At 38.2% G+C, this 15,207-nt stretch overlaps 1 protein-coding gene across 3 annotated transcripts in view; it reads right to left on the bottom strand.

Moving 5' to 3' along the window:
- Positions 1–15,207, bottom strand: part of ARHGAP24 (Rho GTPase activating protein 24) — a 531,966-nt gene that overhangs the window by 206,745 nt on the left and 310,014 nt on the right. The window lies entirely within an intron of this gene.

Here is a 15,207-nt window from a genome sequence, read left to right as displayed (position 1 = left end):
CAGACAAGATCACAAGTAGGCAGAGAGGCAGGCAGAGAGAGAGGAGGAAGCAGGCTCCCCGCTGAGCAGAGAGCCCGACGTGGGCCTCGATCCCAGGACCCCAAGATCATGACCTGAGCTGAAGGCAGAGGCTTTAATCCACCGAGACACCCAGGTGCCCCTAATGTGCTATTTTTTAAGAAATGACTTAATTGTGTTATGTCATTAATATCTGAGTTTTATAGATATGAAGAAAGAATCCATGTATTCTTATCTCAATTTTTTGATGTTTTTAATGAAAGGTTAAACTGATATTTAAACTAAAATCTTGGCTACTTAAACATGGCATTTATTAGTCAGAAACTAAAGAACTAGAAACAGTCTTCCATTCAGTTGAGAATATGTTAACTTAGACTCATATTACTATACATGGAAGAACAATCTTTTTGTTTCTGTTTTTGTTATTGCATTGTCTGTTTTGTTTTGTTTTCATCAAAGTCCACTTAACAACAGCAAACGGAAGGTTATATGAGGGAGATGGGAAATAAAATAAGAGGTTCCAACAGGAGAAATGGAGCCTGATGGGCATCTGAAATACTGGGAAAGAGACTAGCTACTTACTCTTTCTACTAGAAACTTTACATGTGCTATTTGATTAGACTCCAAAACAGCCTTTTAACAATGTCATTATTACTCTACTATGGAGAAAAACAGTAAGGGACAGAATAATCCACTATCATAACTCTAGTTCACACCCTAGTTCACTGGAATCTACAACCCATAGTGTCTCAATAAGCTGTGCTGCCTTTCAGTGGGAGAGAGAGGAAGGGAAGAGAAAATCCAGCCAAGATAGAGAATGATGAAGAAAAGCACATTAGGTTATTACCATATTTTATTGCTTCTTTGTATGAATTTCTGTATCAGTGTATACTTCACTTCAGAGACAGATGCCAATTTCAAAAACACTAAAGGGTGAAAAATTAATGCAGAATGGAAGAAATATGATAACGAGAGGCAACGCCTTTCTCTTTCTTTGATGGGGTTTCCTTGCAACTAGATTTTGTGTACCATACATGATGTACATGATGTGATGCTCCTCCCCCTAGTCCTTACACCTCTCAGGTTGCTCTTTGAGGAGGCTAACACCAGAGGTGCATGAGGGTCGACTTTATGGGTTGCAGAACAACATTTCACTATGCCACTGATGAGATGAAACAGGGAATCAATCACAGTGATAGGCTCAGTGTTAATCATTTAAAGATCAGATAACTGAAATTTTTTATGATAGTCAAGATTATGTTTAAGTAAAAAAATTTTCAATAAGATGTTGAAAATCCAACTTTTTTTTTTTTAGATTTTATTTATTTATTTGACAGACAGAAATCACAAGTAGGCAGAGAGGCAGGCAGAGAGTGGGGGAAATTCAACATTTTAAAAGCATCATACAGTACAATTATATTTGGGTATATATTTTTTTCCCTTTGTGCTTTATTGATTATGCCAATGGGTTCCTAACTAATGCTACCAAAAAAATGTTGAAAATATCAACAAAACCATCTTTAGTGTCATGTGGTATCTCTTTCATTCACCACTTTTTAAAAAAAGATTTTATTTGTTTGTTTGTTTATTTGTCAGACTGAGAGAGAGAGCACAGGTAGGCAGAGTGGCAGGCAGAGGCAGAGAGAGAAGCAGGCTCCCCGCTAAGCAAGGAGCCCGAAGCTGGACTCCATTGCTCACAGGACCCTGGGATCACGACCTGAACCAAAGGCAGTGGCTTAACCAACTGAACCACCCAGGCGTCCCAATTCCACCACTTTTTTTTATTTCAGTGGAATTCAGACAGCCTCCTGACAGATGTGTATTGCATTATAAAAGACTCACAAGGCTATCTTCAGAAGACTCCAACTCTTAAAACAACAGAAACAGTAACAGAAAATAGATACTTGTGTTGAAAATAAAGAGAAAAGAATGATTTTTCCACTCAAGTTTCCAGAATATATGGTTTTATTCCCTCTCTCTGATATACAGTTAGATCATTTCATTAAATTGTTAGACACTCCCTTCCCTTCAGCATGAGGAATGCTGTTCCCCAAAGAAAACGGCAAGAGGGACATGGTACCTCTTCTTACACATTGCTTCTAAATGAATCACATTTTCTGCTCAAGTGAAGCCTCAATAAATTTCTTTCAAAATCTTCTAATTTATTATCCCATCATGTTGTATTCCTTTCCCTGTATTAGACATGCTTACAATGAATGACTTATACGTTCTTATAAAGAAGACACTGCTTCCTGGGTGTGTGTCTTGGGCAAAACCTAGTATACCACGGATGGTGGATTAATGTTGAAGAAAACACACTGAGGGGCTGTTTGTTTCTTCTTTTCTTTTTTTTTTTTTTTTTTTGAAAGATTTTATTTATTTATTTGACAGAAATCACAAGTAGGCAGAGAGTCAGGCAGAGAGAGAGGGGGAAGCAGGCTCCATGCTGAGCAGAGAGCCCAACGCGGGGCTCGATCCCAGGACCCTGAGATCATGACCTGAGCTGAAGGCAGAGGCTTTAATACACTGAGCCACCCAGGCGCCCCTGTTTCTTCTTTTCAAAGGACTCATAAGAGCATTCTATCTCTGTGGCAGGAAATAGCCTAATCTCATTCTATCACATATTTTATCTGAGATAAAAAAGAGTATATACAAACTGAGGGTCATAATTTTAAAAGTCAAAACTTGTTTAAAAATAGAATATGATGGCAAAGAGTTTGCCAGGTACCATCAACAGAACTAAAAGAGGACAGCCTACCTTAACCCTTGATTATTTTGTGGGGAATAAGGTTTCCAACTTCTACTAACTCCATTTTTCATTTGTCTGGGCAAGGAATCTCACAGCCCTAGCATTTAAAAAAAAAAAAAAATTGTGGGAGAGCGCCTGAGTGGCTCAGTGGGTTAAAGCCTCTTCCTTTAAAAAAAAATTTTTTTTAAGATTTTATTTATTTATTTGACAGAAAGAGATCACAAGTAGGCAGAGAAGCATGCAGAGAGAGAGAAAGGTGTGGGAAGCAGGATCCCCGCTGAGCAGAGAGCCTGACTCGGGACTCAATCCCAGGGCCCTGAGACCATGGCCCGAGCCGAAGGAAGAGGCTTAACCTACTGAGCCACCCAGGTACCCCTAAAATTTTTTTTATTAACATATAATATATTATTAGCCCCAGGGGTACAGATCTGTGAATCTTCAGGTTTACACATTTCACAGCACTCACCATAGCACATACCTTCCCCAATGTCCATAACACAACCACCACCACCCCAACCCCCTGCAACCCTCAGTTTGTTTTGTGAGATTAAGAGTCTCTTAAAACCATGTTTCTGGGGCACCACGGTGGCTCAGTCAGTTAAGTGTCTAACTTTATTTTGGCTCAGGTCATGAACTCAAGACAGTGAGATTAAGCCCTGAAAGATTGAGCATGGAGCCTACTTAAGATTCTTTCCCTCCCTTTCCCTCTGCTCCTCCCCTGCTCGCTCTCTCTCTCTCTCCCTCTCTCTCTAAATAATAATAATAATAATAATAAATAAATAAAATCACGTTCTTAAATCAAAGCATACATCTGTCTCTAAGAAGCATTACTCTTAAGATCTAGGGCTATAATACATGCTTAACTTTGTTTTCTTAAGGATTCCTCATCATAGAAACTTATTGTAAACCAGCTATTAGAATGATTGTTGGCAGTTTCCTGAAATACACAAATATACATTTAGAGATAGTTTATACTCAAAGAATTGCATCAACCTTATTATCTAGACAAAGTTAAAGTGTATATATGCTGTATTACTTCATGTTCACGCAAGTAGAGAGGGCAGTAAACGGTGTATGCTGCAATATTTATGACCTCCTACAAACACAAAATTTCATTCTTTGAAAATTTATTGGTGTTCTATAACTGGGAACTAACTTTGTTTCTTTTATATCTGTCAACTCTCTATTTATCTTACTGTCTTTAATTTATGGGGCCAGGAGAAATATTCCTCTATTTCAACAAGAATTTCTTTAGTACAGAAAAACAATGAGTTCTCTGCCTACTGTGACTTTTTTAGACTAATTAAATAATGACAAAGTTAAACAAGTCCAAATATTAGTTGATGGATGCAATTGGTTGATGTACTTCAGTGGTGCATAACAATGAGATCTGACAGAATGCGCAACTGTTCTATAATAAATCAACTTGATGATCTTGGATTTCTGAAATAAGAAATATAGTAGCTCTTTTGAGATCAGATATTTCCTAAGAAAATAAACAGGGGTGATGTTGGGAGGGAAGACATATCAGAAATGTTTCCTAAGTGGATGGCACTTTGGAACATAATCCATAAATTGTCATAATATTCTTCAAAATATCATCAAGCTGTGTACTCTATAGAGGGCTGGGGCAGAGTATACGGTTTATCCTTTAATTAGTTCTAGCTTCTTCCAAGGAGAAAACCACATTATTTATTTATTTATTTTTAAAGATTTTATTTATTTGAAACAGAGAGAGATCACAAGTAGGCAGAGAGGCAGAGAGAGAGAGAGAGGAGGAAGCAGGCTCCCTGCAAAGCAGAGAGCCCAATGCAGGACTCGATCCCAGGATCCTGAGATCATGACCTGAGTCGAAGGCAGAGGCTTAACACACTGAGCCACCCAGGCGCCCCACACTATTTATTTTTAAAAAGAGGCCCATCTATATAGAAAATGTAACCAATGGACACTCCCACAGAGAAGCAAAGAGACGAAAACTCATCTCTCATAACTGTGTCAAACATAGAAAAAAAAGAGAAAATATGTAATATAATTTTTTCACATTTTATGTCTTCTTGATTGCTACAGAGCATTTTTGCCCTTGACTCTTAGTTTTTTTCACTCCAAAGAATATTCAGAGTCTGCTCAACTCTTGGCTTTGGTTTTATAGACTCTGGGTAACAGGTAGAGAAAACTGAGAAAATCAAGAAGATAAATGGCTTGAAGTAGGAAGAGAGGATTTTAAAAAGGAGGAAAAGAAAAAGGAGGGGCCATGGCCTGAGCTTCAGGGAAAAAAAAGTTTTCTTGAGGATTAAGACAAGTTTTGGGGGACAACTGAAAGGAGTAAGAAAATTTTAAGAGATAATGCAATGAATCAAGAATCAGAACGTACTCTAACATACTTAGACTACATTAGGTTTTTTAAAAAAATTACAATTAGTGGGCAATGTTTCTTTAAAGCAATCTAGGCTATGAGTAGGCCATGTGTGCCTTGGCTTTTATATAGGTAACAAACAACAATCCATTTTCCTTCTAAGTCCTTGATTTCAGGAGGTTCTTCAGGACCAGCATATTCTGAATTCTCTTAACCTTGATCACCATGCATTATCTAAAAAATTGTTAAAACTTTAGATTTTTACTGGGGTATTGTATTTAATTTTCCCATATTTGTATTTTTGGATATAAAATTGCTTCACATGCATTTGATTTAAAAAGTCTGAATTATTAAAAGGAAAAGTAGAATATCCCATTCACTCCCATTCCTGATGTTCAAGGGTCATCATTATTGACAGTTTTGTTGTATATTGCTGTTGTATATAGCCATGAGCATAATTTTTTAAATATATTTTTAGTTCCTTAGTACTCAGACCTGACTCTACAATTGAACAAACAAAGTTCTTTCATCAGGTTGGCTCTAGAGCTTCCTTAAATGATATAATGCACGATCATATATTATTGCCAACCTCCCATCTTGGTAAATCCCCATTTTCTGTCAAAACACTTGGGGTGTTTTTTGCCTCCATGTCTACATGTGTACTAGTTAGGATAGGCTAAATGTTGCTGCACTAACAACCAATTCCATAACACAACTTTTTTTTGACTCACACTATTGTCCAATGTGGGGGGATTTCAGCTTGTTCAAGTACCTGACAGTGTGCTTCCATAATCACAGAGCAGTAAGGCATGGGATGACCTGGATAGTGGCAGCTAAAACTTCCACCTGGAAATGAGATATGTCACTTCTGTTCACTTTTCACTGGCCAAAGTAAGTTACATGGCCATGCCTAATTTCAAAAGAGGGGAGAAATAGAATTCCATTAAGTGACTGGAAAGTAGACAGCTGAAAATACTTGGTAAACACAATTCATGACTCAGTATTTTAACGCATATAATTTCTTTTCTGGGGCTACCTCTCAAATCCTAACCACTTTTGGTAATGAAAAATCTTCTACATTATTGCCTTCTATCTTTACCCTCAAATATGCCTTAATGATCTGCATGTGTATGTCCCAGAAACATAATTTATAAAGCTGGGGGGAAAAAGGCCATTATCAAAATTTTAAGAACACTGCACAGATTCCCAAAATATGGACATTTAGTTCAAATTCTGTTTGCTTTTTTTTTTTAAGGCAATTTGCTTGATACACTGTTTCACAGAGTTCTTTCATTTCCATGATTCCTTACTTCTTTGTTGGATTAAAACGGATAAGCACACAATAGAATTTAGACTTAATATGTAGCACAAGGTCTGCTATTTGGTTCTTACAGACCTTAGCAATAACAAATGTTTACTGATTAGCAATCAAATGCTTGATATTTTTATTTTTAGACCAGGTTTTCATTTTTTCCAATCCAGTTCATGAAGAGCAAAATCATATGTGAAACAGTCACATTAAACTTGGCTGAAAAGAAAAGGCTCTGACTATAGTGCCTGGAAGAATGCTTATTCATTATTCCCTAGCCCGGCATATTTCTCCATAGAGACAAGAGCATAGACTGCAGCCATGGAAAATCTGGGGAAATACCATTTATGCTACATCAAACTTGAGCCCACTCAGGCAATGTAAATCTTTCCCATATGTGATGACTGCCTGTTGCCCAGTCTCCAAGTCTAAAAGAGACACTGTAAATATCCCAAATACTCCTTTTTAATTTCTACCAAGAGTCTGCAGCTGTCTTTATGCTTGCAGTTGAAGGAACATTTCTCTAATAAACTGGAAAGAGAAATAATTCATCCTGGGAAGAGTAAAAGGATAGCAATCTTAGATTTCAGGTATAAATTGGAGCCATTTTCATATCCCAGAATAGATCTAAATTTCAATAAAAATAAATTGCCCTTTATAGTGTAGATACAATAAAATTAAAGGCAGCCAAAACACAATCTATCTTGAATTTGGAATTGTATTCTAAAACCCTCCATGTTTTAGCCCCGAATATTATTATAAGGACAGTTTTCATAACCTGAAATCAAGATATGTGGTGTGATAAGGAATAATTTTTACTGCTACATGGAGAGTAGGAGGCAGTCAGAGAGATGTAATATGGCCAATGAGCTTTCAGATATCCCAAGGCATTTAGGTGATTTAATAGGGCTTCTTAAATTGTGGTCTATGGACAACCTGCATCATAATCACCTGGAGTTTTTGTTAAAATACATATTCCAGGGTCCAATACCAGGTTTACTGAATCAGGCACTCTGGGCGCAGGCCCAGAAATCTACACTTTAAGTTCTTCATTTAAGTTCTTATTTTTTTTATTTTATATTTATATAAAATATAAATATAAATAATATAAAATAAAATTTATATAAAAATATATTTATATATTTATTTTATATTCATCTTCATTTAAGTTCTTATTTTTTATAACTTCTAAAACCATATAATACCCACAGGTTTATTGAGAGAAGACAAGAAAAAAGAACATTTAAAATCAGGGCATTGAAAGAAGGGCAATGAAACATTCTAACTTAGATCTTATAGCAAGGACCTATACAAATCTAGTGGTCTTTAGAAGAGAAAATCATACTGACGGCTTAATAGGGCTTCTCAAGGGTGATTTTTGGAGAATCCTCCACATTGCATCTCAGGGAGGAGCATATGTAATCCTAATCCCCAGAGTAACAGTCTCTTTAAGGAATGAATTAAAATTGCTGGCACTAACTTCCCCACCCCTCAGACCTTCTGGTAGTTTTCCAAGCATATCAGAGGTCCAGAATAGGCCTAGTTTTGCAGAATACCTGGATTTCTCTGATTACCAGTATTTGTAATTTATTTCTCTCTACTACTATTTGACTCTCAATGCTAGCTCCATACTTTCCAGGATTAGATTTTGGGTTCTACTGTAACCTGATTTTTTGCCTCTTCGGTGTCTTAGTTCCTACCTAGTGTCTGATCCCAAATTGCTCAACGAGTCTGCATTTTGTTTTCCATTTCACTCTTAAGAACGGTCCTATCCCTGGACTCCCACCGAACTGCTGACTGATTTCCCTGAGAACAAAAGCCTGATTGACTGTTTAGAATACTATTCTTTGATTGCCTGACATCTCTCTGGCTGGCTGGATCTCCTTTGCCACATGATGGTACCCCTGATATGACTGATTCCTCCAATTATACCCAGTGTTGGTAAGTCTGTGGGAACCCATGCCTTTCAGAAAAGATCTTTGTTCAGAGCCCGCATTTGCTTTTGCATTTGCGAGGAGGAATAATCTCTTGCCCTACCCCTAAACACTAGTCAACTTCTGCATACCATCTCCCCTCTGTCTGCACACTGGGTAATAGGAAACTGGGCCATTCACAGACAGTTGCCAAGTTTTGGCCAAGAAATTCCATAGATGTCCCAGTGGACCAGTGAAAACCTAAACAGGCCATACTTTGGAAAATTCTCACATCAGTCAGTTGAGTTAAGAACATTTCAGAACTTAGATTTTCATAGGGAATTTCTTGGTGAGTCCAAATTTAGTCTTTATTCTGAGCAATCTATAATCCCCTCAGAAAGCCAGTAAGTGTTTTTTTGTTTTCCTTTCTGTCCTTGATCTCTATGGAGCCCACAGTCTTGGAGCAGATGTTACTTTTTGGGCCCCTTAGCTGTGCTTTAAGAAAGAACTTGGGTAAGGATCACTCATTACCAGTATGGGCTCACTTTATAAGGTGCTTTTAGGCAGGCAATAATCCTTCTGAGCAATTTACCAAAATTTCAGCATTTCCTTTCTTTCTTTCTTTCCTTCTTTCTTCTTTTTAAGATTTTGTTTATTTATTTGACAGAGAGAGAGAGAGCACAAGCAGGCAAACAGCAGGCAGAGGGAGAAGAAGCAGGCTCCCCACTAAGCAGGAAGCCTCACATGGGACTCCATCCCAGGACCCTAGGATCATGACCTGAGCCGAGGACAGACACTTAACCAACTGAGTAACCTAGGCACCCCAAGTTTCATGGAGACATCTAGGATTCCAGGTCTTGGATGAAGGAGAGTGGGAATCTGGTCCGTGGTCATCATCCTTTGCATACACAGGCATGTCTGAGATTCTGATTTCCTTGTCTGTTCCTGAACTTCAGTCTACAAACCCTGGGACAAAGTCCTCCATGTCCTTGTCCCCAGCTTTTCCAGGTTTGCCTCTTACTGCTTCTTCTCCTCCTCTCTTGGCTGCACTGAGGACATGGGATAAGCTGGGGGTTGTTTTGGACATGTCTGCCTACATACCCAATTTGAATATCCCTGTACCAAGTGGAACAGCACTAAACAATGATCTGAGTTTGTAGCCTCCATGTACTTCTTACAGGAAATGATTCACAGAATCCTCCATTCTCAGATCTCACTGGTCTAGTCCAGGTTTTCTGTTCTGTCTCCCAGGGACCCAGTTCAGGCAGTGGGGCAGAGGGTGACAGAACCTGGAGCTCCCACTCAGAATCTCACCCTCCTCCAACCACTAAGGTCTCTTTGTTTCCCTTTGATTCTTCTCTTTGGCCCCCTACCATGAGAACCATTATCTGATTTTAGGGATGGGATAAAGAGAACAATTTTATTTCACTGTTTTTGTTTTTGTTGTTATCATTTAAACTTTGGATCCTGAAGATTTATGGAGTTAACTTTTTGAAACTCAAAAACTGTTGCAAACAAAAACCTCCAAAGCACTTTTTTTTTTTCTTAATTATCCTTTTTCTGAAGCAGTATTTGTCATAAAATGAATCAGACTTGAGAAAATGTTAAGGGGACAGACCATGAATGAATATCAAAATATTTCTTGAATTTCAGCACTGAATCTGAGCCTCCATCAAATAAAGGGACTACGGAAACTCGGACAAATGGTGAAGAAGCTAAGACAAAGTTTAATAAAACTTGAACTGAATGTTAAAAGGATTGAAGGTGTTTTAAAAAAATAAACACCTGAATGATCATCAGCTTTAATATGAAATCTGAGTAAATATGAAATAAAATCTATGTAGAGCAAAAACCTGAAATATTTTACTCAGAGGGAAAAAGAAAGAAACTCATCACTTTTGCCTAGAATCTTATACTTTCTATTCAGCTAACCAGATGTCTGCTGTGACAGGATGGCTAATCCCTCAACTTCTTGTGTGAGAATACCTCACACAGGATTTATGCCCTGTTGTAACAACAAGCCCACAGCAATATTGGGCCCCTAAATTTGTCATCCAGTGTCAGGCATTGTGTGAAGCACTGGTCATCCAAGCCTGTCAGACAAAGTCCCTGTCCTCCAGGAGCTAACAGTGCAGCTGGGCAGGAAAGTAGGCCAGTAAGCATGAACTTCAAGTGCAAAGTGGTGAGAACCATAGAGGTCAGCTGTGGGAGTTAAGGCTAGGGATGGAGTCAGGGAGAGCATCTCAGAAGAAGTAATAACCTCTAGAAAGACAAGACTGAAAAATACTATAAGCTGAAAGGTCACTATGAGTGGCAAAAATTACAAAGGGGAGATGGAATAAAGGCCAAGGCCAGATGTTTATATGAGAAAGTGACAAATCTGTATGGAGGGAGAACATTCACTCTTGAAAAGGTACTTCTCCCAAGCCATGTCCCTGGTCTGTGTGTGCGTGTATATGGTATTTCATATCATAATACTCTACAACATAATGTTAATATATATATATATATATATTTTTTTTTTTTAAACGTACAAATATATCTCTGACACATAGATTTATTTTTCTTCAGAGAACACTGTGGAGCACTGGGGTTGCACTTTAGGGATGATTCATAAATATTTCATTATTTTATTTGTGATGTATGTTAGTAATTCCCATTTCGAGAGCTGAGGAAATTTAAAGTCAAGCGAACAGCATTTGGAAGGTTTTCTCTACCAAAAAATAGCTCCTGTGTATAAAAAAAAAAGATGGTGGAGGGGCGCCTGGGTGGCTCAATCCTTTAATCATCTGCCTTTGGCTCAGGTCGTGATTCTGGGATCAAGCCACCCATTGGGCTGCCTGCTCAGCAGGGAGACTGCTTCTCCCTCTGTCCTCTGCTCCTGCTCTCTTGTACGTGTACATTCTCTCTCTCAGATAAATAAATAAAACCTTAAGGAGGGAAGGAAGGAAGAAAGAAGGAAGGAAGAAGAGAAGGAAAGAAGGAAGGAAGGAAGGGAAAGAAAGAAAAAGAAAGAAAAAGAAAGAAAGAAAGAAAGAAAGAAAGAAAGAAAGAAAGAAAGAGTGAGTGGATCTCTAATACATACACTGGATTCCAGCTATTCCTGCCTGACACTGAAAGATGGAGGGAGAAGGAAAGAGATTTATTTCTCTTGTGACTTTTAGACTATTCAATGCATTCAGTATTCCAAAAAGATGCCAGTAAAACTGCAAGGTATGCACTCTTAGAGAGGAAACATCCTCTAGACTTCTCTATGATCACTGATGTGTCTCTTAGCCTAGTTTGACCTGCGTTGGTCAGGCGAAATATGTGGGGGCTCTAATAAAAGATCCTTAAGACCCCATCCAACATCCCTATTGTATGATATATGCAACTTCCATTCATAAGTGATTCCTGAGCAGATTAAGGAAATGAAATAAGCCACAGAACCTTTGATGCTAAGAAAGAGCCAAAGTCCTTTGACAGAAATAGCTTAGTCTCTGGGGTAAAGCACTAGAGAAGACACTAGCAATCACTTTCAAAAAACTAGTATTGGATACAAGGGTGAATGGTCAGTGTATCTACCCAAAGCAGAAGCCATGTGTTGATTGAGAAAAACTAAATCAGTCTATTACTCTAGGATAATATTATAGTGAAATAATATTCCTGGCATACCTCTGAAATCCCTTAGTCATGACTTTGGAGTATTTCCACTTAAATTTGATTATGTCATTGCATTGATTCTTAAATTCACAGAAAGAGAAGCAGTCTGCAAAGGAGGCAGAGAGCCTGTTGTTCAAAACCTGAGAGAGATTCCTGGCTACTCCACTTGTTAGTTTTGTGACTATAAGGTTGAATCATAAAGAATAAATAATAAAATCACATAGAAACACTGAATAAAGAGAGGAGTTTATTTGCATCATGCAAATGTTACTAAGAAATTTTCCTTTTCTTGCTCCCTTTTCTTTCTTGTTGTTTCTTGTTTTTTCTTTTAAGATTTTATTTAAATTCAAGTTACTTAACATATAGTGCACTATTCATTTCAGGAAGAGAATTGAATGATTCATCATTTACATACAACACTCAGTGCTTATCACAAATGCCTCCTTAATGCCCATCACCCATTTAGCCCTTCCCCCCAAGGACCTCCCCTCCAGCAAAAGAAAAGAATGGGCCAGGAGATGCTTTCATCTCAAACTGAAATAAAACACCCACTTACTTTTGTTTTACCATCATTTTCAATTGGGCCAAGGTCACTGGTATTATCTGAGTTTAATTTTAGAGTAGCTTACTTAAAAGAAAACAAACAAACAAATACAAGTCATAAAGAACAAACCAGTCTCTAAGATTACCTGGATTGCATTTTTAAGGAATGTTTGGTATAAATCTAATAAAATGTACTTTTTTTTTTTTTAATGTACTCTTTTGAGTACTGGATGAAGGAAGGCATGGAAAGAATACAGACCACTATGGCCCTCGGCACATATATGAGTTTGATACATGTTAACCATGATTGGTACATTTATTACACTTATTTTATGTGAGAAAATGGAGGCTTAGAAATGTTAAAGTCACTTGCATAGGATGACATATGCAAGATGAGCCAGAGCTGAGACTCAAATCCTGTCATTCAACTCCATAGGCCCCACTCTTAACTATCTACTAAGGACTCACTGAAAATTTAGGGGGGCGGGAATCTGTATACATATATATAAAAGACATATATACATATTTCTTTAAATTGTCAACAGTGTAGAAGATGGACCAGAGTGGCAAAGGACTGGAGAGAGGGAGACTAGGACCAGTAAGGAGACAGTGGGTTAAGAACAGATCACTGAATTCTGAGCAAGACAGTAGTCATGGGGATGAAAAAAAGCAAAGACTATAGATTTTAAAATTCTATAAAAATAGTCACCTGGTTGCAAAGGAACTGAGAAAGGGGATAATAGATGAAGGGTTGGCTGGAGTGAAGAAATGATACAGAATTTGAAGTCCTGGAATATCTGAGACAGCCCGGTACTGGGAACTCTGACAAGTAGGGCAGGCATGGAAGGTTGTGGGGTCAAGCTGGATCCGAAATCCAGCCAGCTTCCCTACCAAGCCAAAGATCCTGCTACAAGTGTTGCGTATCCAGAGAAAGGAAACCTGTATCATAACTTACACTAATTATGAGTTACAAGGAGTCTTGCTGACCAGATCTCTAGACTGGGCTTTAAGTCAAAGCCATGGGACTGGATGCAATCTTCTGAGGGAGAAAATATAAAGGGGTGGGGGGAACATAAACACAGACAGCCAGAATAAGGAGGCGGGAAGAAGACAGGAGCCCTCGCAAGGAAGTGAAGAAAAGAAAGGTGGAACTGTAGGCTCGTACGAGATCCCGAACTCTAAAAGATAGAACTATTTCAGGAAGAGCACAGCGGCAGAGAGTGTAAATAGCAAACAGCAGAAAGAGCAGAGGTGAGCAAAGGCTAAAAAGCTCTGGGTTTAACCATTAATTCAGCCATTCTTAGCAACCCCTGAGAGGTAATTTCAGCATTGTGGTAGAGATAAATGTCCAACTGCCAAGAGTTTTAGAGTTGGAGGGAGGTGGGAAAGCAAAATCAGAAAAAACAAATTTTTCTTGGCATCAGGAAGAGAGAGCTCTGTTGAGAAAGTTGAGTGTTTATTTGTTTGCTTAGTATAGCACAGGCCTGGACATTGGTTATGCCCTGAGGAAAAGCAAAGGTGTAAGTAAAAGGACATTAATTTATGAAGCAAGCCCCAGTTTCATCTTGATAAACATTTTTTTTTTAAGTTCCATAAACAAGAGTGGCCCAGGAAATGCTTTAGCAAATGCTCATTAACAAAGTGACAGCTATTTAAAAATGTTCCCATAGCTATTATATGTTTATCACCCCTTGGGTCACAAAGACTTTTGGCATGGAATCTTGAGTTCTTTCTTTAGTATGAGAACCCTTCTCTTCCCTGGGGATTTTCAGAGAATAGGGTACATGGTTGGCCTCTTACTCAGACAGAAGGAAATTACGCTTTCACCTCTTGCCCCGGAGGAAATTTATCATGCAGTCATTACTCTTGGATGAACATCGAAATGAGACTGAAAGCTGGAAGCCTGGGTTCTACATGAGCAATATTTCTGGACTAAGTTCCCCCACACTGCCAAAAGAGGGATTCGTTCTTGCAGCATTCTAGGTCATCACAATTCTAAAATAACCTAATGAACAAAAAAATCACATGCAAACAAATGCTTAGTCTTATTTCATGTATGACAGAACATACCAAAACAAGTAGGACCCCAACAATGGGGGGGGGGGGCAAATTCTGTTGCATATGGTATTGCTATAGACCAGAATAGAATAGTATGCAGTTGTATATTATTCTTTTCCAAAGTGTTCTGAGTAAAACAGAAAAAGTTCCTAATAAAATGTTAAATGAAGCAAGGTGGAATCCAAATTTGCAGTTTTAAGCCAATTTTGTAAAAGTAAAACAAAACAAAATATTGATACTATATTATATACACAGATAGAGAAAGAAATCTGACAATAGGAATGAAACCACTAGAGAGTGAAATTGGTGACAATAATTTATTTCTCCTTGGGGCACCTGGGTGGCTCAGTCAGTTGAATGTCTGTCTTCAGCTTGGGTCATGATCCCAGGGTCCTGGGCTTGAGACTTGCATGGGGCTCCCTGCTCAGCGGAGAGTCTGCTTCTCCCTCTCCCTCTGCTTATGCACTCTTTCACTCTTTCTCTTTCAAATGAATAAAGAAAATCTTTCTTAAAAATTTATTTCTCCTTTTATCATTGATACTCTCTCCATAATCATTACAGTTGTTCCTTTCTTGTGAGCTATGTAGGGCATTTTATACCCCAGGTTTGCAGGGAGGTCGTT

This window comes from Lutra lutra, chromosome 2, assembly GCF_902655055.1.
Source record: "Lutra lutra chromosome 2, mLutLut1.2, whole genome shotgun sequence".
Lineage (NCBI taxonomy): Eukaryota > Metazoa > Chordata > Mammalia > Carnivora > Mustelidae > Lutra > Lutra lutra.
This window is presented reverse-complemented; position numbering and strand designations above follow the sequence as displayed.